Source organism: Gopherus flavomarginatus, chromosome 5, assembly GCF_025201925.1.
Source record: "Gopherus flavomarginatus isolate rGopFla2 chromosome 5, rGopFla2.mat.asm, whole genome shotgun sequence".
Lineage (NCBI taxonomy): Eukaryota > Metazoa > Chordata > Testudines > Testudinidae > Gopherus > Gopherus flavomarginatus.
The window spans coordinates 135,997,201-136,023,945 of NC_066621.1; the positions used below are offsets into that span (position 1 = coordinate 135,997,201).

At 47.0% G+C, this 26,745-nt stretch overlaps 1 pseudogene; it reads left to right on the plus strand.

Annotated features, from left to right (window-relative positions):
* The first annotated feature begins 366 nt into the window (after window positions 1-366).
* On the plus strand, window positions 367-17,645 carry LOC127052412 (extracellular tyrosine-protein kinase PKDCC-like; annotated as a pseudogene).
* Window positions 17,646-26,745: the final 9,100 nt, after the last annotated feature.

Genomic DNA, 26,745 nt, shown 5'->3' on the forward strand with positions numbered 1-26,745 from the left:
TGCTGTGTTTATCCTCACAACACCCTGTAAGGCAGGGAAGTGCTATTTGCCTCATTTTGCAAAGTGACTCAGATAGTCAAAGGTATGTAGGTACCTAACGCCCATTGATTTCAATCAGAGTTAGGTGCCTGAATACCGCTGAGGATCTGCCCTGAGTGACTTGTCCAGAGTCACACAGGGGTTTGTAGTAGAGCAGGGAACTGAACTGGGGTCTTCTGAGTCTAGCAAGCTAATCAGAGGGACCATCCTTCCTTTCAGCTCCGCCGGTCAGAGCAGCCCAAGTCTAACGGGCCACATTCAGCGCGGTGAAAGTGCAGTGAAATCGGGGCCGGATTTGATCCTCCCTGTCTCCCAAAGGCACCTGAAATGGCTGGTTTAAAACCCCGGCCCCTGCCCCCACCCTCGGGCTGGGTGAGAGGAGGGGCTGGCTGCAGACGACAGGCTCCCCAAAGGCTCCGGGAGGCGGGCAGGGAGAGGGCAGCCGAGCGAAGGGGGAACCGATCCAAGGGTGGGTGTCCGGGAGCCGCCAGCTGCCCCCTAAGGAGCCGAGCCGGGGCTGGGTGGGCGGGAGCCGCCAGCTGCCCCGTAGGAAGCCGAGCCGGGGCTGGCAGCCGCGTGGTGCTCCAGGGCCGGGCTGACACGCCTCCCTGGGCTCGCCCCTGGCACCGGCAGGCAGAGGCGTCGGGGTCGCTGCCGCGCTCAGCCCGTCCCGCATGCGGGCAGCCAGGGGCAAAGAGGGCGCCAGCCTCGGCCGGCCAGGGGCGGTGGCGCTGCTCGGCCTCCTGGGCTGCCAGCGCCCTCCTCGCCCTGGCCCTCCAGAGCTCCCCGGGCGCTGACCCCTGCTGGGGGGCGAACGGGACGCGGGGCTGCCCCCGGCCGCCCCCGGCTCTGCTGAACGAGCTGAGCTGGCGGCAGCGGGACCTGCTGCGCTTGGCCACGTCTGCCGGGGGGCACACGGAGCTGGGGCCGAGCCGCGGCGGCCGCCTGGGCTGCGAGGACCTGAGCCGCGTGACCGGGCTGGGCATTGTGGGCTCCGGCTTCACCAAGCTGGTGCTGCGAGCGGCGCTGCGAGGGCCGGAGCCATCGCGCTCAAGTCCGTGCACCGGGCAAGCAGCGACGTGAGCTGCTGCGTGCAGCGCCGCGGGCACCCCGCCGGCTGCCACAGGCTGGCCAGCTACAAGCTGCTCAAGGAGCTGGCCCTGCTGCAGCGCCTCGACCACCCCGGCGTCGTCAAGGCAGGTAAAGGGATCGAGGGGGGCGGAAGGGACACAGCGCTTCTGCCTCCCGCTGCTCCAATGCCGCCCGCGCGGCTGCCCCGCTCGCCCACCTCCCAGCGCCCCGCGGCTACTGCGGGGGACCCCGGGTAACTGTTGTGGACGGTAGCGCCCCCATCCCCGCATGAATGGAGGCGTTTGGGGGAGAGGGTAGCGGGGCGAGTGCCCGATCTCCTTGGCCCACAGCCATCGCGCACAGGCAGCGACGCCCTGCGTTAGCCAGGTGTCCGCACCTGTCAGTCCCTGCTGTGCTATAGCGCCCGGCCGGTACTAATGGGCGCCCGGAGCTGGGCGAAGGAAGGAGAGCCCGGTCTTCCAAATAAAGCCAAGCTGGTGGGATGGGAAGGGGGAGGGGGTGTTTACTACAAACTCTCTTGAAAGATGCGCCCGGAGCCACGCGCTTTGTAGAAAGCGAGGTCTTCAAATTCACAGCCCGTAAACTAATCAGGGTCTCTCAGGGCTTGGTGACCGCTAATGATGCCATTCGTGGGAGGCAGTTCACGCTGCTTTCTCGCTCAGCGGAACAACTGCTCTTGGTCGGGGCAGCAAACAGAACTGTGCATTGATGTGATGGCATCAGTGACTTCTATACACAGAGCAATTGAATTGTATTATCTATAGTACTGTATTTACACAGTGTCTGCCTGCTTTAAACAGTATAGGAGAATTGATGCTTTTTACTGAACTTGAATCTGTATTCCCCAGAGGCCAAGCTGATCTGTCAATATATATTCAACCTTTTGACATTTGTATTTGAATATGCATCAGTATGACAATCACTCCTTTTCTCTCTCCAGCTGAATGGTCAGTACTATGATAATAGCTTAGATCCTGAAATAAGGGTCGTAGCTATGCTGGAGCTGGGATCCGCTCTGGAGATGATTCAGCTTCTGCAGGCTCCCTGGGAGGAGAGATTTAAAGTAAGAAAACAAAACAAAGGCAGTTTTATCAGCAGCTTTTAGGTCTCAAACAGAGTAAATGCAGAGAGCCCATGATGTGTGCTGGGGCTCACAGGATTGTCATGCTGACTCTCTGTATGCGCCTGGAAATCTTTAAATAATCTTGTTTTCACCCCTTTTAAATTACAGTAAATAATATCCAGGGGCAACTCCAGGTACCAGCACGCCAAGCGCGTGCCTGAGGCGGCAAGCAGCAGGGGGCACTCTGCCGGTCGCGGCGAGGGCGGCAGGCAGGTTGCCTTCAGCGGCATGCCTGCGGAGGGTCCGCTGGTCTCGCGGCTTCGGTGGACCTCCCGCAGGCATGCCGCCAAATCCGCGGGACCAGGGACCTCCCGCAGGCAAGCCGCAGAAAGCAACCTGCCTGCCGTGCTTGGGGCGGCAAAATACCTAGAGGCGCCCCTGATAATATCTCCAGTCAGAGAGTAGGAGCTCCACTATTACTAGCTATTCCTTTATTCCCCCTTCCGAAACAATGTTACAACAGACCTAAAAGTACAAAAAATCTAAAGAATCCTGCCTAGGGATAGTATGGCGTTTAATACTCTGTGTTAGACCGGATGTCTGGTTTCTTCTGTTCTGCACGCCTTTGCAGAGAGGTCTATTGTTTTGTATAGGCAGGCCCATTATTGCAGTGCTATTATTTTCCAGTGGATGGGGCAACAGACAGGGACTGGTTCTATTCCAAGCTCTTCCACTGACTGACCTCCTGCGTGACCTTGGGCAAGTTACTTCACCTCTCTGTGCTTCTGCCTTTTCTCTTATCCTTTTTCTGTTTCTTATCCTTTTTCTAGATCGGGATGGGCAAACTTTTTGCCGTGAGGGCCACATCTGGATATGGAAATTGTATGGTGGGCCAGGAATGCTCATGAAATTGGGGGCTGGGGGGACAGGAGGGGATGAGGGCTCCGGTCGGGGGTGCAGGCTCTGGGGTGGGGCCAGAAATGAGGAGTTCAGGCTGCAGGAGGGGGGTCTGGGCTGGGGCAGGGGGTTGGGATCCAGTTTGAGGAGTGAGGGCTCCAGCTGAGGGGTGCAGGCTCTGGGGTGAAGGAGGGTGGGACTGAGGGGTTCGGAGAGCAGAAGAGGATCAGGGATGGGGCAGGGGGTCGGAGTGCTGGAGGGGGTCAGGGGTGCCAGCCATCGGGAGCTGGGGGGCTGTGCTTGGGGAGGGGGCAGTGTGCAGAGCCCCCAGCTGCCCCTACGCGTAGAAGCTGGAGTGGGGACATGCTAATGCTTCCACAAGCAGCACGGAGCCACACACATGTGGAGCAGGGCAAGCCCCGGACCTTGCTCCCCGGCGGGAGCTTGAGGGCCAGATTTAAACGTCTGAAGGGCCGGATGCGGCCCCCAGGCCATAGTTTGCCCACCTCTGTTCTAGATTATAAGATGTTCAGGACAGGGACCGTCTCTCATAATGTGTTTGTCCAGTAAGGCACTGATCTTGTTTTGGGCCTGTTTGTGCTACTATCATACAAACACATAATAATAAATTGCTGACTCAGTCTGGTAGGTGAGAGGCCAAGTGAAGCTCTTAAGCTCTCTATTAGCATAAATTACATATGACGTGGAAGTTATTTTTCTTGTTTGTATTACAGTAGTGCCCCCAGAGGTCTCGGTCAGGGTCTCATTGTAATGGCTGCTGCTTATTTGCTTTACTGGAAGGAGGATGGTGTTGAAGTTAAAGGAAGAACTACACTGCAATCAGTGAGAAATTCTTTGGTTAAAAAACCCTCAAACCATAAAACTCCCAAAAGCATGTGATCCACAAGGCTAAACATGGCTACCACAGTCATAGCCACCAACAGACCAAGACATCCAAAACTCAGCATAGGGGCTTCATGGCAGGCTCCAGCAGAAGGAAAGGTCTCCCACATCCCTGCCCCAGCCCAGGTCCCCCTCCAGCACCCCAAACCCCTCATTCCCAGCCCCACTCCAGAGCTGCACCCCCAGCCAATGCCCTCACCCCCCCCCACACCCCAGCCCCCTGCCCCAGCTCGGTGAAAATGAGCGAGTGAGTGAGGGTGCGGGAGAGTAAGCAACAGAGGGAGGGGGGATGGAGTGAGCAGGGGACAGACCCTCGGAGAAGGGGCAGGGCAGGGGCCTCGGGGTAGGGGGCAGGGCCAGGGTGTTCAGTTTTATGCAATTAAAAAGTTGGCAACCCTACCCGTGCCCCGCCCTAACCTGAATGACTACACCGTAATTTAACAGCCCCTAAGCCCAAATCAGCTGGCATGGGCTGACTGCGGGTTTTTAATTGCAGTGTAGACATACCCTTAATGTACAAAATATTTAGTACTATAGTTTTACATAGGGAGTGCTGTTCTAGAACAGATAGTTGGACCATCTACACCTATATCCTGACTCTAGCAATGGTCTATACCAGGGGTCGGCAACCTTTCAGAAGTGGTGTGCCGAGTCTTCATTTATTCACTTGAATTTATGGTTTTGGGTGCTGGTAATACATTTTAATGTTTTTTAGAAGGTCTCTCTCTATAAGTCTATATATTATATAACTAAACTAGTGTTGTATTGTAAAGTAAACAAGGTTTTCAAAATGTTTAAGAAGCTTCGTTTAATATGAAATTAAAATGTTAATCTTACGCTGCTGGCCCACTCAGTCCACTGCTGGTCTGGGGTTCTGTTCACCTAGGCCGGCAGCGGGCTGAGCGATGCCTGTAGCCGGGACCCTGGCTGGCAAGGGTCTGTCAGCCAGAACCCAAGACCAGCAGCAGGCTGTGCGGGGCCGGGACCCAGAGGGCTGAGGGCAGAGGGCTGGAGTCAGGGCTGGGGGCTGGGTATGTGGGGGGGTGTAGGTGTCAGGGCAGAGGGAGGCCTGGGTATGGGTGGTGGTGCCGGTGTCAGGGCTAAGGTTAGAGGTGGGGGGGGATGAAGGAGTCAAGCAGAGGGCTGGGTGTGTATGAGGGAGGTACAGGGCTAAGGGCAGGGGCCTGGGAGGTGTGCGGGGCTCAGGGCAGAGGGCATGGTGTATGTGTGGGGGTCAAGGCTCAGAGGAGAGGGCTGGGTGACTGCCCCCCTAAGAACTCCCAACCCCGCTGCTCCTTGTCCCCTGACTACCCCGTCCTGGGACCCCTGCCCCCAACTGCCCCCCAGGACCCTACCCCCAATCTAAGCCTCCCTATTCCTTGTCCTCAGAGTGGACCCTATCCCCTACCTATCCCCTGACTGCCCCGACCCTTATCCACACCCCAGTCCCCAGCCAGACCCCCGGGACTCCCATGCCTATCCAGCCACTCCCCGCCCCTGACAGGATCCCCAGAACTCCCGACCCATCCAACCCCTCTCCACACTCCTGCCTCCTGCCAGGACCCCCAGAACTCCCAACTCCTACAACCTCTCCAGCTCCTTGTCCCCTGACCACTCCCTCCAGAGACCCCTCACCCTAACTGCCCCCCCTCCAGGACCCTCCTTGCTCCCCATCCCCTGCTGCCTGACTCCTATCCACCCCCTGCCCCCTCACAAACCCCAGGATTCCCATGCCCCATCCAACCCCCCCTGCTCCCTGACTGCCCCCTCCAGAGACCCCGCCCCTAAACCCCCCTGGAATCCCACCTCCCCATCCAACTCACCCTGCTCCCTGTCCCCTGACTGCCCCCACTCCTTATCCAACCCCCCCCCAGCCCTGGGCCCTTTACCTTGAGGCTCCACGAAGAGCCAGACACGCTACCCTGCCGGAGAGCACAGCCATGGCCCTGAGAGAGCGGCAGCGGCATGGCTCCAGTTGAGCAGGGAGTGTGTCTGCCTCCCCGCGGAGCCAAACGCTGCCCTGCGGGAGCACGCAGCTCCAACCCCCAGAGCGCTGCATGCGGCGGCAGGGCTCCAGGGGAGGGGCCGGCAGCTTGCTGCGCTCGGCTGGCGCTCCAGCCCCAGGAGCGTGGACCTGCAGCTTGCCGTGCAGGGAGAGTGGGGCCATTTTCCCACCCCATGCGCACGGATATGCTTCTGCTCCCTGCTCCTACGGGGGGAGCAGAGGGCAGAGGAGAGCGGACGAGGCTCGGCAGAATTTTTAATGGCATGCTGGAGTCTGGACAGGCTCCATTGTGCCATTAAAAATTGGCTCGCGTGCCACCTTGCTGATCCCAGCCAGCAATCTACATATGGCCTGAAGCATGAAAGGTGATATTATATCCCTTGTAGCTTTTTAGCCTAGTGGTGTGACTGCAAAGGTTTATTTTTGTGCGTAAGCATATTTAACAAACTTTGCTCAACTGCTTATGACAGTAAAATCCTGTGGCAATATTGACAATACAGCTTGTAACATACACATAATTTCCTTTTAAAATACTGTACATTTCTTGTCTTTAATTTCACTGAATGCCTTTCCCCTTCTTCTTCCAGTTGAATAGCCTTTTTTGGACTATGTTTCCCATGCATATTTATCTCCTCTTTCTCAGATTTGCCTGAGTCTAGTGAAACTGCTGTTTTACCTGGCACATTCCCCTCTGGGTTCAATAGTCCTCTTGGATTTCAGCCAAGGCAGTTTGTTATGGTGGATGGAAACCTAAAAGTGACAGACATGGACGATGCCAGCACTGAGGAACTGTCATGCAAGGAAGATAATGACTGCACACTAGACTTCCCTGCAAAAAGCTTCATTCTCAAATGTACTGCAGCTGGGAAATGTGACGGACTAAATGAAAAGAAGAATCTTTTTAATGCATACCAGTATGTACAATTATATAGAAAAAATTGGCAAATTTGATCATAAATTGCACAATACCATGTAGTGAGCAGTATCCTGTGTTTATTCTATGTAGCAGAGAGAGAGAAAGATATTTTAAAGAATCTCTTTGCAGCAAATATTATTTTTCTTGTTAGCTAAGAATTTCAAACAGCGTAGTCATTGACTAGAAAGAGTGCAGACACCCTTCCTGCACAGCTTCCAGGGGCGGCTCCAGGCACCAGCACATCAAGCGTATGCCTGGGGCAGCAAGCCGTGGGGGGCGGCCTGCCGGTCACTGTGAGGGCGGCAGTCAGATGGCTTTCGGTGGCATGTCTGCGGGAGGTCCGCCGGTCCCGCGGCTTCGGCAGCAATTCGCTGGCAGGTACGCCAAAGGCTCGGGACTGGCAGACCTCCCGCAGAAATGCCGCCAAATCCGTGTTACCAGCGGACCTCCCGCAGGCATGCTGCCGAAAGCCGTCTAACTGCCATGCTGGGGGTGGCAAAATACATAGAGCCGCCCTTGACTGCTTCCCTCTATGATGACCAATAAACCTGCCCAAAAAACTTTCACAGTGAATTGATTGCTTCCCAGAGGTTCCACAATGACAGCCTTGGAGATGGCAATCCTCTAACTATCCACAGAAGAGGCGGTGCAAGCTTCCACCACCAATGTGCCTCAGCTTGGTGGTACTGCAGGTGGAGTTGCCTCTGCATGAGAACAGGATAGTTCAGTCTCTGTGTCCCTTTAACTCATGGCTTCTCATTTGAGATGGACAGCAAAGGAGCAAAGAAGAAATAGCGATGGACATCTATTGGGAATTGAACTGATACTGTCAAGTCACTTCACGTAGGCCACAAATCAGTCATCAAAAGACAGCAACTTCCCCTCTCCATTGATCTGGGCTAGATTTGAACTGCTGACCTGGAGGTGAAAGTCTTGATAGCCCATTATTAATGTTCGGGGCTTAAGAGGAAGACACTGTTATTGAGGGATCCTAATTTCACCCTAAAAGAAAATTATAGTCTTGCAATAATTACCCGTTCCTTTTAGAGCAACAGCTTTGTGGAAGGACTGGATGGCTCAAGGAATTAATAATGAGTTATCCTGTCTTTCAGTTAATAATGGGCTGCCAAGCCTTGTTAGCACAAGGCCTTCTGGTTGTCCTAGGTGAGAGAGCATACACGTCCTTTGTAGACTGGAAAGTCACTGCGTAAAGGTGAGCAAGGCAGTATACAGAGGAGCCTTTCAGGGGAATTTGGTGAAAGCTTCATTGCTTGAATCCTTTTAATTAGACTGAATAAAGCACTTGGCAGTACTATATGCTGTAGTAAGTGAAGGCCCTGATAAAGGCCCAGTATGAGGCCTGAGGCCTGAACTAAAATAATGGCCAAGACTTTGCTAACATAAAGCAAAGTGAAGCTCTGAGCCAGAGGCAGGCCCTGCTCACAGAAGCTGGCAAGGAAAGGGCTGGTGCTGCAAGAAGATACGTACCTAAAAGGTACTGAACACTAGAGATCAGAACATTCACATACTGGCACATTCCACACAGATAACAAGGAACAGACTGACCCATCCCAATGACAGGGGCAAAAGGGGAATATGATGGATAGAGTTGTTTTGTTCAAACCAACATGTACAAGGCGAGAGGCGGCACCTTACTACGTAGAGGGGTTGTACCTTGCTACGTAGAAGGGTTGTACCTCAATACGTCAGGAGTGATGTGTAACCTGTTTGTACCTGTGTATAAGAATGCATCCTTGGGGTGATGTCTTTGTCCGGCCGGGGGGGCAGTGGAAAGTCCCGCCACTTACTGAGCCGAGTCCATTGACCGTGGGTACATATTCGTAGTATGCTCGGTAGACTAAGTAATCTGCGGAGAACTACTACTGTATCCAATACGGCAATAAACCTGGCCGACGTGCCTTCGTAACTTACTAGACTCTGTGGTCATTGGGGGTTCTCTTCGGGTCTGCTGTGTCAGCTATCTGCGCAGAGCTGGGACAGCACAAGAGGGAACACACGCACGCAGCCGAGTGATACCAACAAGGAGAGAGCAGAGCACCACACCGGTAGCATCTGACAACACACCTCTGACAACACTGGTGACCCCGACTGCTGATCTGGTGAGTAAGTGAGCTGTCCGCTGTAGGAATCGCGATCTAACATGGCAGAAAACCTTGTGCTAGGGAACCCCCTGATCCCCTCCCTTTTGATCCCCACGGAGTTTGATAACTCCTGGACCCGCTGGATTGCCAGTAAGGGGGGTCCATATGACTTTAAAAAAGAAAGTGGGAAACATGGACTGGCATATGTAGAGCTGAGGCTCTAAGAAATAGTAATAAAAGTAAAAAAGCAAAAATTTTGCCACTACTGTCTATGGCAGTGAGATGGCTGAAACAGCATGCTGGCATGCTGGCCAACCAAGTAATAGAAAAAGCAGGGCAAGTAACAGTAACAAAGAAACAGTTAAAAGAACCAAAAGAAGCTACACAGCCCTGGAATGCTCCCACCGCCCTTGCAGGATGGCAAGCAGCCCAGAGACAACCATTACAGGAACAGAGTGAAACACTGGAAACAACTATAAGGAACCTACAAAAAATACATGTGCCGTCCCCTGTTATAAATATTGGTGGTAAACAGCAGGCTTCAGGTAGCTACCCTGTGCCTGAAGAATGGGGACAGAAGTGGAAAGAGGTGGTCCTAGTACAATTAAAACATGAAACTGGGCCCATTGCATTGCAACCATCACCTCATGATAAAAGCCAGGTTCCAGTTAAACTTAAACCGGAACCTAGACTGGTGCCTGTCAGTACGGGACAAGTAAGTGCACAGAAGGAAAGGGTAGCAAACAATACTCTCACTGAATTGGTAAATCAAATGAAGGAAAAAATGGAACAGTTCACAGAGCACATTAGGAAACAGGAGCTGCAACTCGATCGCAGGGGAGTGAATAAAAAAGAATTTCAAAGTGAAAAACTGAAAGTAAGCAGGTTAACACCTAGAATTGATGCATTAACACATGGAGCTGCCCAAAAACAGTTAACTGCAGCAAAAAAAGGGCACTCCCACTATCCATTTGGCATGCACACAAAAGTAACAGACACTGGGGGAACAAATTCAGGTTTTACAAGAGCAGGTAACTACCCTCAATCTCCTCTCAGAGCCAGGATAAAAACCAGGGGCGCAATCCCCAACTGTGCAGGTTCCCAATTGCTTTGACCCATGGAACCACACTCCGCGCTCATATCTAAAAGTATAACCTTCTTTCTCATATATTTTTACATACCAGTTAAGTTTTGTCCTTTATATGTTTTCTCAGTTTCCTAAACTTGCTGCTGCTGCCTGTATTTTCAAATGCCTTGATAGAGTTAATCTCTCTTGGCTCAGGTCTCGCTACCTATCTAGGTTGCTCTTCACCCACCCCCCCCCCCATCTAGGTTGCTCACACTGCATCCTAACTGAAGCACATGTTAGTCAAAACAATCTTGTTCAGTGTCTGGGTACCAATATTGAATCCTGACACAGCAATATTTGATAAATTGGTTACTGTCTGTTCAGTAGGTTATCTGGAAGACAGCATCCATAAGAAATAACTGAATTTACATCAACCAATGGAACAGAGAAGCTACCCACTTCTGTTTCCTGCCCAGTGAAGCTTACCCAAGGGTGACGACCAGCAGCAAGGGTAACCTATAACATGAATGGACAGTACTGTGTAGTAACTAATTACAATATATTTATATACAAAGGCCTCAGTGGTAGTGTCACTACTCCAAATTTCTGTTTTACTTCTCATATACGCTGTAGGACACACTATTACAACCCCTATCTCAGTATTTCAAAATACTCAGCCTACTACTAATAATGAGAGAAGTGGTCACTGGAATTGCCCTAATGGAAGTGTGTTTCCATCTGTGTCACCAAAGTAAAAGGGCCAGAGTACACCAGCAGCCTGGAAAAACATGGTTACACCTGGATATAAGTTGGTGTCATATGTACACATACATACTATACATATATGCCCATACACACTACAAATATATGCCATATCCATGTAATTCATATATATTAATTATTTGGAAGTGCCTCTAAGGATCAATCATAATATTACATTCCTCAGTCATGGTCCCGGGCCTAACATTCCCAGGCCCACCATAAGGGACTAAAAAATAATTGGATAATAAAATCTGTCTCTCAGTCGTACAAGGGAATGTGCAGACTAAACAGACAGGTGGGGCATAAGTGTATGGATGGTAAAATAAGGTAACCACATAACAGTGTTTAGCCCACTGGATTATCTTTAGTCCATGCATTATGCTTTTCCGGGACGATGGGTAAACATCCTCCCCATAAAAAGACAAAAAAGTGGGGGAATGTATTGAGTGAAGGCCCTGATAAAGGCCCAGTATGAGGCCTGAGGCCTGAACTAAAATAATGGTCAATACTTTGCTAACATAAAGCAAAGTAAAGCTCTGAGCCAGAGGCAGGCCCTGCTCACAGAAGCTGGCAAGGAAAGGGCTGGTGCTGCAAGAAGATACGTACCTAAAAGGTACTGAACACTAGAGATCAGAACATTCACATACTGGCACATTCCACACAGATAACAAGGAACAGACTGACCCATCCCAATGACAGGGGCAAAAGGGGAATATGATGGATAGAGTTGTTTTGTTCAAACCAACATGTACAAGGTGAGAGGCGGCACCTTACTACGTAGAGGGGTTGTACCTTGCTACGTAGAAGGGTTGTACCTCAATACGTCAGGAGTGATGTGTAACCTGTTTGTACCTGTGTATAAGAATGCATCCTTGGGGTGATGTCTTTGTCCGGCCGGGGGGGCAGTGGAAAGTCCCGCCACTTACTGAGCCGAGTCCATTGACCGTGGGTACATATTCGTAGTATGCTCGGTAGACTAAGTAATCTGCGGAGAACTACTACTGTATCCAATACGGCAATAAACTTGGCCGACGTGCCTTCGTGCCTTACTAGACTCTGTGGTCATTGGGGGTTCTCTTTGGGTCTGCTGTGTCAGCTATCTGCGCAGAGCTGGGACAGCACAAGAGGGAACACACACACGCAGCCGAGTGATACCAACAAGGAGAGAGCAGAGCACCACACCGGTAGCATCTGACAACACACCTCTGACAACATATGCCACAGGAACCAAGCTTTAAGAGGGGTTGGCAACATGATCTTTGAGAAGCCAGTTAAGGTGCTGCAGCACCACAGTACTGGGCATTGTGTAAGAACCTGAATAGAACAGAATAGTTCTCCTGAGATGGAAAGTGAAAATTTAGAGAGGACTAACTGATAACATATTGAGACCTCTCACTTCTAACAAGCCTGTGGGATTTTTTTGCAGGTATTTTTTCACATATCTTTTGCCACACACTGCACCTTCTGCTTTGCAGCCCCTTCTGGGTGATATCCTGAATGCAACAGGTACAAGCTAATAGTTAGACCCCCTTGTCTTTTATGAGAAGACATATTAAATGATATTTCATCGGGTTAGTCACTTCTGTCAAATTTTTCTTTTTAATGTAGGTGATTTACTATATGGAATAAATGAAACCCTAGGAGCTCTTGAAAAAGTTTTACATTTGTACAAGTCTGGGCTATATCTACAGAAAAGACTTCCTCTTTTAAAAGGTACAGGACTTCAGAGTGTTTAGATAATAGTTCACTTACTGCAGGTGTGATCGAACTGTAAGAGTCTTGTGGTTTCCAAATATGGTCAAATTCTGATCTCAGGTATGCTCATGCAGTGGATGTATATGAGGGCAGAATTTGGCACACTTAGGCCTAATCTACACTAGAAAAAGTTTACCATTAAAACTATCCAGGTATAGCTATACAGTCAAGCCCTCCTAGTGTAGATGCTGTCACACCAGCAAAAAAAAGTGAAATAAGCCATACCAGCAAAAGCATTTTTATGCTAGTATAACTGCATCTGCACTGGGATTTTTTAAAATAGAAGTATCACCAAAACAGTCAAGTTAGCACCAAAAATCACTCCCTAGTTGATATTGCTGTACCAGCAAACATTTCTAGTGTGGAGCTGGCCATAGAATACCTGTTTCTTTCTCTTTGGAGCAATCTTTGCTGTTTTTTCATGAGAGTTTCATGGGATTGCTTGTACTATATTGTACGTACCTTGCAGAACAATTTGACTTACGTGTGTGTTCACGTGTGCATGCTGCTTTAAGTACTCTACTTTACTCACAATCCTTTCAGCATGTGCATCAGTTTGTGTTTCAAGTGAATATATGTCCTGTTAATATCTTAAGTGGCCCTCCAGCTTTTTACTTCTGTGGGCCAGGTGGTAAGGAAGATCCTCAGATGGCCTCCACTCTCTCTACCCACGGAGCCCTGTGATACTTTATTTTTCTCCTGTTTCATTGTGCAACCTATCTGCTGCTTTGAGTCATTGGTGGACCATGGATCATAGGTTGGGGCTTTGTTCCTCTGTACTAGAGAAGGGGACCTTTTACATTGTGGGGAAAAGTGGCTAATCATGCTTCCTCATGAAAAGGTTCATTCCTTGCTGCTTTGAGCACAGAAGGTGTTGTGGCCCAAGTTTTCCTAAGTGTTCCCATGCAGGCTTGGGATGGGCATGAATTTCAATATCCGTGGAGTGCCAGATTTACATCTACTCTGGAAATTGCAAGCTTGCAAGCCGAGCATGTGCAAAAATGTAGGTGCTCTCTTGCACAAATGGGCCTGCATTTCTAACAGTCGTATTTTCTAACAATGTCTCTCCCTCAGTTTATCCATCAGTGTTCATTAGCAGCACCTCTGCCCTATTTTACATCTCCACAAAGGGGCAGAAATCTTAACAGTGAGTGAGCAGTAGCCTTAAACATTGCCCGCTCTGTCATAGCTGTCTGGAAGGCATTAGATAAATCTAGTGGTTAAAGCAGGAAGGGGGTTTAAGTCAAAATGTACACATTCTGTGCTTGGTTCTTCCACTGATTCAGTTTGAGCAGGCTACTTTAACTTCTCTCTGTCTTATTTGAATGAAGGATGTCACGCAAGGGCAAAGTATTAACTTTATGATGTAACCGTAACATACTGCAAGGTATCTTCCTCTTGGATTATATTAAAAGTTTCCTAAAGGCTGTGTCCCTATGTACTAGTTTTTATTCTGTTTCTCAGAATACATCACCCTAAAGGGATTCCGAACTATGGAAATGCAGGACTATAAATGCTGGCCCTCCTACAGCCATCTGGGATGTTTGCTCTCCATTTATAATGCAGAGGAAACTGCAGCAATCTGTAACTCTCAAACACAGTGCCAAAGTTTTATTGTCACTCAACAGAAAACATGGACAGGTGAGATGATTTGATTTTATTGAAAATCCCAGTAAAGATCTTTCAGTACAGATGGCCAGAGCTAGTTGTAAGTTGCTGGAACTTGTGACAGCAAGCGTGTAGGAAGAAGGTCAAAAAGGTTCCTTTTAGATCCTGTATTTAAAAAAGCATGACATTCCACTTAGGAACTGGTATCATGTCCCATTGCATAAAGGTGCTTTTCTGTTTGATTTAATAGAAGCTGGGTTCTGAGGTGGTTAGATTTCACAAGCTGTATAGGATCTGGCCTGATCAGTACTGAGATGAGAGGCTGCCTTGACATGAAAAATCCAGAGTGCCTAGGAAGTGGTGTGGGTGATTCAGGAGGTGGCTCTGTTCTCCGAGTCAGTACTTTGTCAGTACCCCAGCGTGGTGCTAGGTGGCACAGTTATCTTGGAAGTATCATCTCAAAGTACTGTCTAGGAGAGGCAGTGTGGCCTAGTGACTAGAGCCCTGGCCTGGAACTCAGAAGATTTGGGGTCTATTCCCAGTTCTGCTGCTAACCTGCTGAGCCAATTACTTCCTTGTCTGTACCTGTTTTCCCATTTGTATAATGGCGATAATTATACTGCCCTTCTTTGAGATTTACGGAGGAAAAGCACTATATAGGAGCTTAATATAAGATAATAATATTGTCTTACTGTTGAGACAGGAAGCTACCTTTTGTGGTCATTAAAAATACCATATATCTTGCAAGTGTAACCCTTCTGCCCCTCTGAGTTGACAGCAACAAGGGCCAGGTTCAGTATCCAGGGGTTCCGTTTCAGTAACACTATGCATAACCAGCTCGAGCCCCCACCCAGTGACCTGAGACACTTACATACCACACCCCCCTGGGCGCCTCTAGGAGGCAATACTTCCCCTCTCGCAAGCACGGAGTCTGAGTGTAGCAAAATCTTTTTAATAAAGGAAAGAATCAATGCGGCATCCCATTGGAGAAACACCACAAACAGGGTTATAACACAAATCATAAACAAAACCCACCTCCAAGTACGTTTGGCAATGTCCTTTTTCCCCTTAGGGTTTTAAGTCCAATCACCCCAAAGTCCAACAACCCAAAAGTCTCTGGTCAATGCCACCCCAGAGTTCGAGAGTTTATCTGTAGAGGTCCCTCCCCCCCAGCCTGGGTAGAAAGGGGCACCTTACGTGGTCCGGGGCCAACTGCCCTGCCTCTCTGTGGGTTCTGCTTCTGCCTTCTCCACAAACTGCTCCGCTTTACCAGCCGCTCCACTCTGTTTCTCCAACCGTCCTCACAAACTGCTCTGCTCCACCAGCTGCTCTGCTCCATGAGCTGCTCCAGTTCTCTCTGCAAACTGCTCAGCTCCGCTCGCTCTGTGGGCCACTCCACCCGTCCCACAGCTACTCTGCTCTGCCAGCTGCTCCCGTGATCCACTCCAGCCATCCCCACAAACTGCTCCACTCCGCCAGCTGCTTTGTTCCACAGTGTAGCTTCAGGCTCCCCCACTAGTTAGCACAGTACTCAGTGCTCTCAGCTCAGTAATTTCAGCTCTTTAGTGATTTCAACTCTTAGTGATCTCAGCTTATAGTAGGGGAGCCCCAGTGCTAGTGCACCATTAGCCCAAAGTGAGTTCAGCTCAGTGAACCTGTATCTAGATTCTTGACGGAATAAAAAAATCAACTCTGACATTCCACAGTGGAGAGAGGAGGGGGTGGAACTGGTACTTCTGGCTCCACAAGGAGACTGCACCACCAGACACAGATACCTGCCCCCAACCTCTCTCAATTCACTGGGTTTTGGAACCCATGTCCCTTGTCTAGCAAGTACCACCCAACTGAGGTTGAGTCATTTGTCACAACGCAGTCTCACAGCTCGGCAGCCTGGGATGGGGTAGGTGTGCCTATGCAAATACACTCTCTGAAATTCTTTCCACCAGATGTCAGGGTAGAGCTTATCCTCACTCTGCTTACACAAGAATAATGGAGATTTTAGTGTCTGTGTCCATGTTTTGTTAATTACATTCTCCCTCTGTGAATTGCATCAGCATCTTCAACAGGATGTGATAATTTTCTTCACTTCCTCTACTACAGTTTTGCACGGTGTTGGTTTAAATAGTTACTATGATCCACCCCAGAGATAGCTGCATTTCAGTAGTGGGTGAGGCAATTGCTGTGGTATGTACCGTTTGTAAAAAGCCTTTGGGTCCTTTGACATGAAAGAAGGTATATAAAAGTGGGCGTTTACTATCATTATACTCAAAAGAATCATAGTTTACAATAGTTTTGCTCCTTTTTATATCAAATTAAAGCCCCAAACCAATGAGTTTCACAAATGTCCCTATAATTAGCTCTGATTACAGCCTTTCATTGAAGTCAGCTTGCATGGTTTTAGAATTACGCTGTAAATCCCCTCATTTAACTGACACTTCAGCAGCAGTCTAAGCTATTACTTATAATGTGAACACTGAATAAGGTAAATGAACATTAACCAAGCATTGTTATGATGGTGCTTATGATCATGTATCTTATCAAATCGTACTCTATAAGTTTCTACGAAAATTGTACATGGATAACTTTATCATATAAGAGTATTCATGTGCTGACAAAACAATATGTCTGGCCTCTGTGCACAGAGCCAGTTTCACAGTAGCAATAGTTTGTGCATGGGTATTGTATTCTGCATTTCTTCTAGGTTTTATAACATGACAGATGTTAGCACATGAAGCATGTGACTATTAGAAGGAGATCAGCTACTACCGTGATGAGCATGATATAAAAACCTATATAGAATGGAATAGAACATCCTGCCTGTGTTGCTTGATTCTCTTTCTACATCAAGGCCATTCTGTAGTCTGTTTTTATTCTCCTATGCCGTTTCTTCCTCACATTTTGTAATAAGTCTTTGTTTCTGAGTGGCCGAAAAGGACAATTCTGTTACTTGTGGCCTGTTTCTCTGACATGCTGTTACTTGTGGCCTGTTTCTCTGACATGGATCTTGCATTCACATTAACTGGAGCTGCGGGTGTTGGTAACTTGTTAACGTAACTCTGTAATACAGACTGAGACATAAACCTTATGGGGCCTGATCCTGCATTGTGCACTCCTACGGAAGCTGGTGAGGATCATGGATGAACAGGGAATGTAGGAAGAATGCCTCATATGCACATATCTGGTGTAAAAGGAACCTTCTTAGAGAGAGCTTTATAGATAAATCTTTCTTGGAATCTAAAGAACCAAGATGACCCGTCTCCTCTGTTTAAACTTGCATTTTTATTTTCTTAAGAGGACACCCACTCGCCTCATTTCGAAGTAGCCTGACTGACTTCATACCACACATCAATGCTGTACTCTATATTAAACGATCTGCTCCCACAAGGGAAAGACTTTAAAAACAGTGAGAGCTCACATAAAGCGATTTGGGGGGGAGTCATTTTTATTTTTATTTTTTTTTATTTTGCTTTAGATGCGAGCTCCATGCTAGCTTGGACTGTGTAAAATGGTACTGTCTGCTTGATCAGAGCAGAGATTATCCATAGCCAAATGCTCTCCTCTACACAACCCCACCTGGTTGTTAACCTGTTCCCAGACTCTGCTGTTCCCTGTAACCATTCGCAGTTTTAATTCAAATGTTGCAATTTCCATAACCTCAGCTTGCCGCTTGCAGAACTTGTCAGCGAAGGAGTAGAAATGGCCATGAGCGACTTGGCTGTAGTAGTCCTAGTTCATAGAATCATAGAATATCAGGGTTGGAAGGGACCTCAGGAGGTCATCTAGTCCAACCCCCTGCTCAAAGCAGTTAGTTCATCTGTCTTCGAAAAATCTATGAATAATGCACTGCTGAAGAACACACAACTCCCTAATGACGGGGCTGCCAAAAGGGATTTAGTAACATCATAAATGTAAAGAATCCATACATTAGTGATGAGGCCCAAGGTGCAGTGTTTGGATCCAGAGCCAAGATTTTGGATCTGCCCATGGGGGTGGGAGGCAGGAGGTCTAGGTATGCAGTTCAGAATGCGGGGTTTGGGTTCAGTCCATTGTGCAGGGTAAGGGGGTAGGCGTGTGGTTCAGAAGGCAGGGTTTGGGTTCAGTCCATTGCGGGGGAGGAGGTGTGCAATTCAGATCCAGGGTTTTGGTTCAGCCCATTACAGGGCAGGGGAGCAGGTCTGCAGTTCAAATCCAGATGCAAAGTTTGGGATGTTTGGATGCAGGGTTTGGGTTTGATGTGTGCATTTTAAAACACCAGTTCTCTTGTATCAGCCTTGAAGGTTGTCCAGTGTTACTTTCAGTGAAAGAAATTCTGCTGAGCAAAATGTTCAAAATATTTGTCTGAAGTTCTATTCTGTATGATAAAGAACTGCCATTTTCCTGTTGACAATGAGGTGAAGGGGGAGGGTTGTTTTGTTGCTTTGATGAGATAATATATTGCACGGGCTCTCTGGGATCAATTCCTCTGAAAAGGCTTCAGGATTTCTATGCATTTTAAACTGCAATAAATGGAGACATACCCAACATTGTCCCTGGACAGGAATGACTGGGAGTACTGCACTGCCTGTTCTTTTTTCTGGATCATTTTGTGGTCCAGTTCAGGAAAGCCAAATCACAATGAGCCTTAAGCACTGTGCATAGAGCAGGACCACACAGTCCGTGTGTGCTATGGAGTAGGCCGTCACGGGGGTTCTCTGCACTGCTGTGAAGAAGGTGAGTACGTTTTGGACATGACCAAGGATTTCATGCCATCTTATGGTGAGTGTGCAGGGAGCAGTAAGACCATATTGGCTACTCAATCCACATACTCTCATTACCCTGCAGTGGCCAGCTGTAGGCCACAAGAGGCCACATCCAGGACTAGCTCATGTCAGCTGATGCGGGCTGCGGGGCTATAAAATTGCGCTATAGGTGTTTGGGCTTTCTCCAGCCCAAGCCCAAATGTCTCCAGTGCAATTTTGTAGCTCTGCAAGCCCAAGTCTGCTTACATGGGCCAGCCACAGGTGTTTTATTGCAGTGTAGACATACCTGATTGGGGTCTGGATACCCCAGAGTGAGATTCCTGAGCATTTGCCTCAGGCTGTGCTCTGTGTCCCATGCTATTCCGTGTTTCCTAATGTAGCTGCTCACCTGTTCGCTCATTAGTGCTCCATTAAGGCACAGCAGAGCCATTACACTACTGCTTTCTCATGCATTCCATTCCAGTTGCATTATGCTCCAAAATGACACAATTAATGAAAATGCCTATCTAGCACCACAAGAAGACTTTTTTTTTTATCATGATGATCCTCCTGCTGTGGGCTTTGTGAAGACAATGCTTTTTAAATGGACAGTCAAAGACTTTCCTTCCACTTCTACAGGACTAGTGTATTGGAGAGAAAGGCCCTAGAGGTCTCCTATTGTTTTTCTTTGACTCTACTGGGTGAAGGCTGCAGGGCATCTGCCATGTGATGTTCTACATTAGAAAGTTAATGTGATTGTATCCATCTCTCTGAACCCTAGGAGAGACAAATCAGAACACCCTCCTGGCAACAGCCAAGGGCTCATTGCTGGACATAGAAAGAGAGGGGATAACGACTGAAAAATGCAAGAATGAAGTGACCCTGGTGTGCATTAAAAATCTTTTTACACACTCCTGATGAAGTCAAAGCCTGGGCTAAAAAAAAAAATATGTGGATCTGAAACACCCAGAACTCTCAGAGGTCTCCTCTTTGGGCTAATAATTTTTCAGAATGTCTTCATTGTATTATCTGTTTCCCATGCAGTAGTCAGGCCTGGCCCTTGTGTAGATGGTGTGGGGGAAGGCATTGTTGACTGTAAATATGCAAATCCCAGAGTCAGAGCTACAGCTTAGGCTTTGTCTGCACTGCACTTTTGTTGGTAAAACTTTTGTTCTTCAGGGATGTCAAAAAAAACCCACCCCTGACCGACAAAAGTTTTACCAACGAAAAGCGGCAGCGTGGACAGCGCTTTGTCGGCGGGAGACACTCTCCTGCCAACAAAGAGCAGATACACGGCGCACCTTTTAGCAGCACGTCTGTAGCAGCACACCTGTGTCGATAAAAGGTGTGTAGTGTAGACATAGTCTAAGTAATCTAGAAGCTCCTGTGGAGGTGAGGCTCATGTCCTATGTTTTGCAAAGGGCTGTGCACACATAAAGGGCTAACAAATATTGTTTTTTAAATGGTGTATGAAGGGTTTAAAGGATCCCAATTAGCTGATTTGCACTTGGCAAGCAAGACGCCACATGTGGAAAACTTAGCCTACACATTTCAAATTAATGGATACATTTTCAGACCCCTAACTTCTAAAGTGTGTATGCAGGTGCCTAACTCTAAGCATGCGTGTAATCCCACTGCATAAGTACCATGCTGAACAGGGGCCAGTTGTATACCTATATGTGCACCAGTTCATGCATACTTCCAACAGAGTAACACCTCTGCATGTGTTAAAAATTGCACCCACAAAACTTAATGCTCCTAATCAATGTGTTAGGTGCAAATTCTAACACTTATGAATATTCAGGTGTCATGCTATTGGAAGTACACACACAGGTGTTTGCACCTACAAATTCAGTGCAGGCACAAGTGGAGACCTAATATGCACTTTGAAAATGTGCCACTCCAAGTGTGTGGACACAATTCTCCCTGTCTTCACCATGCAACTCCCCAAGGCATATAATATGGACATTGCACTTCAGTGGAGGGTCTGTATGTATGCAGAATGAGCTCATATGATGCAAGGTTCTGCAGTCAATGGGAGTTTGGGGTGTGCATTGAATGCGGGATCGGGCACCTAGAAGTGAAAGACTGTCCTGCTGAGTTTTCTAAGTTATCCAGGGTCAGACTTCTTACTCAATCAACATTTCTTAATTGTCTGATAGTGACTTTAGTGTCTAGATTCTGATCGTCAAATGGTTCCAATTCAGAAATAAACATCATTGTCTTTTTCAGTTTATTACTTTTCTAGCATTTGGATGTACATGTTTGTTGACTAATAGTGAAGTCCTTAAGACACCAAAAGCTCTCATTGCACTCACTGAGCATTTTGGGTATACAGCGATTGCAGAACCAGACCTTTAGGGTGTCAGAGAAAAACTCAGCTCTCGCTTTTTGTTTGGGTGCAGCTCTCGCTTTTTGTCTGGATGCAGCAAAATCGAATACTTTATTATTTCTCCAGCAATTGCAATAGAGGGAGGGAGTGCCCTAGGACACAGGGTCACCCCAGTCCCAGACAGGTCTCTCAAAAGGTAAACAATTACAGCAAGCATTTATACCTTTGTTACAGACAACAAGCAGCAATAATGCAGACAATAATAAGCAACACTTGCATTTTGTTTATACATAGGCTATCCTGCTATCTTATTTTTCTTACTTCTAGAAGATGCCAGTCTACATATTTGGTTATTAGTGCAAGGTCGTGACAACTTTTCACACAGTTCTTTTCCACTTGCCTCACACCATCCTCGCTTCTACAAGTCTCGCGTCATTAGGGTTACAGCTGGCCTAACTCTTGTTAACTGCTAGCCTGACTCTTGCTAACAGACTGACATGCATTGAGATCCCCTACAAATCCCTGTCAATTCATTTCCTACTTCCACAAGGGCAAAGCTGTGTTCATGCCAAACCCAATGAGGGCAGGCATTCTTCCTTCTGCTCTTTGGCTTAATAATATTAAGTGGCCATACACTGAGTCTGTGGAATCCAAGCAAACACTATTGTATCTATTTTTAATTAGTTGCTTTAACAAAACATCATCGAAACTTGTAGTTGGAGAGTGATCCCTTTGGGAGTCAGTGCCCTGGAATGAGAAAGGACTTGAGCCTCTGATATATGAAAGAATTTTGAATCCACAAACTAACTTCCTCTGCTTTTAACTTCCCAGTCCCTAAAACAGTCTGGTAGCACCTTAAAGCCCAATCCCTAGTTAACTCCTGTTTGTCCCTTCTTGCATTCATTGTGCACCCCAGGCTCCCACTGAGCTCAAAGAACTCAAGAGAATGAATTCCGAGACAAATCAATGTGAACAAACTGCAAGATTATAATCCAGATTCTGCATTTTGCAGGTTACAATTTCTGGTAATCTTTCAGTTCAATGATGCGCTAACCAACACGCCCTCCTCAACCATAGTATATTCTGTAAACCTCTTGTGTGCAAAGTGGGTGTTTTATAGAGAAAGCAGTATCTCCATATCCCAACCAGGCCACTCATTTATTGCTCACTTTGTCCTTCATTTACACTAAAGCTTCATCAAAGGTCTTTATAAAGTCAACTGCAGTAAAATTTTCCCCTAATATCTTTATTTCAGTAACTAAAGTGCACTCTAAGGTAAATAAGTTTGTTGCCCAAAACCAGCTGCTGGAATAAATTTAGCTCTGCTATCAGTCACACTGTTGCAGTCACCGTTGTGGAAGAAGTAAGGTGGGGGAGTGCTTAGAAGGAAACAGCAGGGGAATCAATTGCAATGGAAACCATGTGATTAGAGGTACAATATTTACCCAATATGTCTATCACATCTTCCAAAAGGACAATACTATTGGGAGAAAATGTCCCCGTGGATAAAAGTAAGGAATGCCATTTAAAAAAAAAAAACTTTAATATTCTTCATTCATTCCAGGTTGCAATAACAGAGATAAAGCTGTATTTATAAAACAAAATACTGTGCACTGCAAAGACATACAGCATAATTTAATAAATAGCAATAGATGAAGGATGGCTAACTTCAAATGTGTGAATGGGGAATTCATACATGATTTAGCACTTGATGGGGAGCAGAACTTGATAATGAAAAAACAATATGCCATGTATCTAAAAAAGCACTTATGCTGATAAAAAACAATGCTTTGCACTTGTAATACATCTTCCATTTCAGGATCACTGTGTGTTTTACAAGCATCAATTAATTCTCAACGACTTTAAAGTCCCCATTGATGAGTTGGTTCAGGATTCTCAGGACAACTATGGGATTATCCCAGGTGCTAGGAAGCAAAATGGCAGCTTGTTAGAGCTCTGCTGATGGAAGCCTCATGCAGAAACTGATTGACTACATCATTAATGATTTTTAAAGTCTTATGCCATGATTGTGAGGAAGGCAAAGAAATGCTTCTGTTCCTCCTCCATAGCAGCTGCATAGTCTAGGGCAGTGGTCCCCAACCTTTTTTGTTTGGCGGGCACCAGACGACAAGCCACGGAGGACCGTGGCAGCGGACGAGCATCCGCCGAAATTCTGCCAACAAGAGGCAATGTCAATAGGTGTTGCCACCGAAATGCCACCAACAAGCAGCATCATCCAGAGGTGTCACAGCCGAAATACCACCAAAAATCAGCAGCATTTCAACGGCGGTGTCTCTGGATGACGCAGCTTGTCAGTGGCATTTTGGTGGATGCTCATCCACTGGATAGTATGTGGGCGCACTTAGATGCCCCAGCGGGTGCCATGGCGCCCGTGGGCACTGCGTTGGGGACCCCTGGTCTAGGGCAGTGGCTTTGTTCTGGGTGGTGGATAGTCTGGGTAGCTATCTCGCTCTGTCAATCTGTTTCCTCACTTTCCCAGGTAGGTATTGTAGTTTAAGAATGAAGATTGACAGAGCAAGATGGATACCCAGAAGTCACCTACTGCAGGACAGGCCCAACAAGGAAAATAACAGAACACTCCTTGCCATCACGTACAGCCCCCAACTAAAACTTCTCCAGCACATCAACAATCTACAACCTATCCTGGAAAACGATCTCTCACTCTCACAGACCTTGGGAGTCAGGCCAGTCCTCACTTACAGACAGCCCCCTCAACCTGAAGCAAATACTCACTAGCAACTACACACCACACCACAGAAACACTAACACAGGAACCAGTTCCTGTAACAAACCCCGTTGCCTACTCTGTCCCCATATTTACTCTAGGGACACCATCAGAGGACGCAACCACATCAGTCACACCATTAGGGGCTCATTCACCTGCAGATCTACTAATGTGATAAATGCCATCATGTGCCAGCAATGCCCCTCTGTCATGTACATTGACCAAACCGGACAGTCTTTATGTAAAAGAATAAACGGACACAAATCAGACATCAGGAATAGTAACATACAAAAGCCAGTAGGAGAACACTTCAATCTCCCAGGACATTCAATAACAGATTTAAAAGTAGCCATCCTTCAACAAAAAAGCTTCAGAAACAGACTTCAAAGAGAAACTGCAAAGCTACAATTCATTTGCAAACTTAACACCATTAATTTGGGCTTGAATAGGGACTGGGAGTGGCTGGCTCACTACAAAAGCAATTTTCCTTCCCATGGTATTGACACCTCCTCATCAATTATTGGGAGTGGACCACATCCACCCTTACTAAATTGGCCTGGTCAATACTAGTTCTCCACTTGTAATGTAACTCCCTTCTCTTCATGTGCCAGTATCTTTATGCTTGTGTCTGTAAATTTTCACTCTATGCATCTGAAGAAGTGGGTTGAGTTAAAGGCACATTGCCTTATCTACAAACTAGGTGGTTATCACATGTTAACTAACACCTTCCAAATCCTAGTCTACACAAGGCCTACCACAAGGGACAAATACTTACATTATAATGCCAGCATTTATATCCGAAGCCCATCAAAATCAATGAAATGACCTGTTGGACGACTTCTATGGAATTTGGATGAGACCCATTGTTCTGCTTATTGTACTGGAAATACATGGACTGTCCTCAAAATGAATTAAAGGCATTGGGCTATCCCAAAGTTCTAAAACTAAATGGCCAACCTTCCCAATTCTCACATATGTAAGTTACTCCTACCTAACAAATGCCTTCAGCAAGGGAATTATCTGCTGGGGAAAAAGCATCCCGTGACACTCTTCATTGCTTCAGATGACAGATTTGAGACTTGTGGCTCAGACTGAAAGCTTGATAATGTACCCTTGGGACACACATTAATCAGCAAGTTGGCATAGCTGGACAGGCATTTTACTATCAGTCTTGAAGACTAAAGCACACAAATGAAATTTCCTAAAACAACAGATGGAAAATACCAAGAAGCATTTCACATAACTAGCTGCTGTGCTATGTTCAACTTGAACTCCTTGCCAAAGGATGTTGTGAAGGACAAGACTATAATAGGGTTAAAAAAAAAGAACTAGATAAATTCATGGAGAATAGGTCCATCAATGGCTATTAGCCAGAATGTGCAGGGATGATGTCCCTAGCCTGTTTGCCAGAAGCTGGAATGGGCAATGGGGATGGATCACTTGATGATTACCTGTTCTGTTCATTCTCTCTGGGGCACCTGTCATTGGCCACTGTTAAAGGACAGGATACTGGACTGGATGGATCTTTGATCTGACCCAGTATGGCCGTTCTTAGGTTTTTATATTTGTAAATAGAGTCACAAACTCCCCCTTGATCTTGCTCTTGTTTCTTCTAATTCTTTAAATAGCTAGGAAATGATTCACTGTCCCATCCAAGTGAAGTTAATACACTGTAAATAGGACTGGAAGGGTAATCAAGTCCAGTCCCCTGCTATTGCAAGCAACCCCATCGCATAAACCCATTCATAAACTTTGGCCTGGTCTGTGCTAGAAAATTAGCTCAGTTTAACTATGTTGGTCAGGGGCGTGAATAATGCACACCTTTGAATGGTGGATATAAGCCAACTTAAGTCCTCTTGTAGATAGCGCTAGGTCGATGGAAGAATTCTTCTGTCAGCACAGCTACTGCCTCTCAGGGAGTTGGATTAATTACACCAATGGGAGAATCCCTCCCATCGGCATGAGTAGTGTTTACACGGAAGTGCTGCAACTGTGCCGCTGTAGTGTTTTGAGTGTAGACAAACCCTTAGCAAGCCCATCTTAAAACTAGTTAGATTTCCTGCCTCCCATACTCTGACAGAAGGCTGTTCCATAGCTTTCAAGAACAGATGGCTGTTTCAGATTGGAAATAAGATGTACATGTTTAACAGAGAAGGCAATTAACTATTAGAACAATTTGGTCATGGTGGATTCTCCATCATTTACCATTTTAAAATCAATATTGGATGTTTTTCTAAAAGATATGGTTTAGGAATAGTCTGCAGAAGTTCTCTGGCCTGTGTTACGCAGGTGGTCAGATTAGATGACCACAATGGTCCCTTTTGGCCTTGGAATCTATTATTCTTATTCCTCTGATGGTTAAACACCTTCTTTTAATTTCCGACCTAAATTTACTCATGACCAGTTTATACTCATTTGTTCTTGTGCCAACATTACCATTTAGTTTAATTAGTTCTTCTCTCTCACAGGTGCTTACCCCCATAGAATGGAGTTATATTTACATAGAAGTTAAGTTGATGTAAGCTGACACCAGGAGACACATGCATGTTGTCATGCACATCTTGTACATTGTAGGTCACATGGGTCAGTCTTCTGTATCAGATAAAGATTTACTATCGACCTCACTTCTCAGAGAGAAACACTCACACCACATGTTCACTATAAGATCCTTTAATGCCTTGCTAGGTATAGCTAGAGTTAGCTTAAATTATGTTTTTCATGCACAGCACCACCTTGGT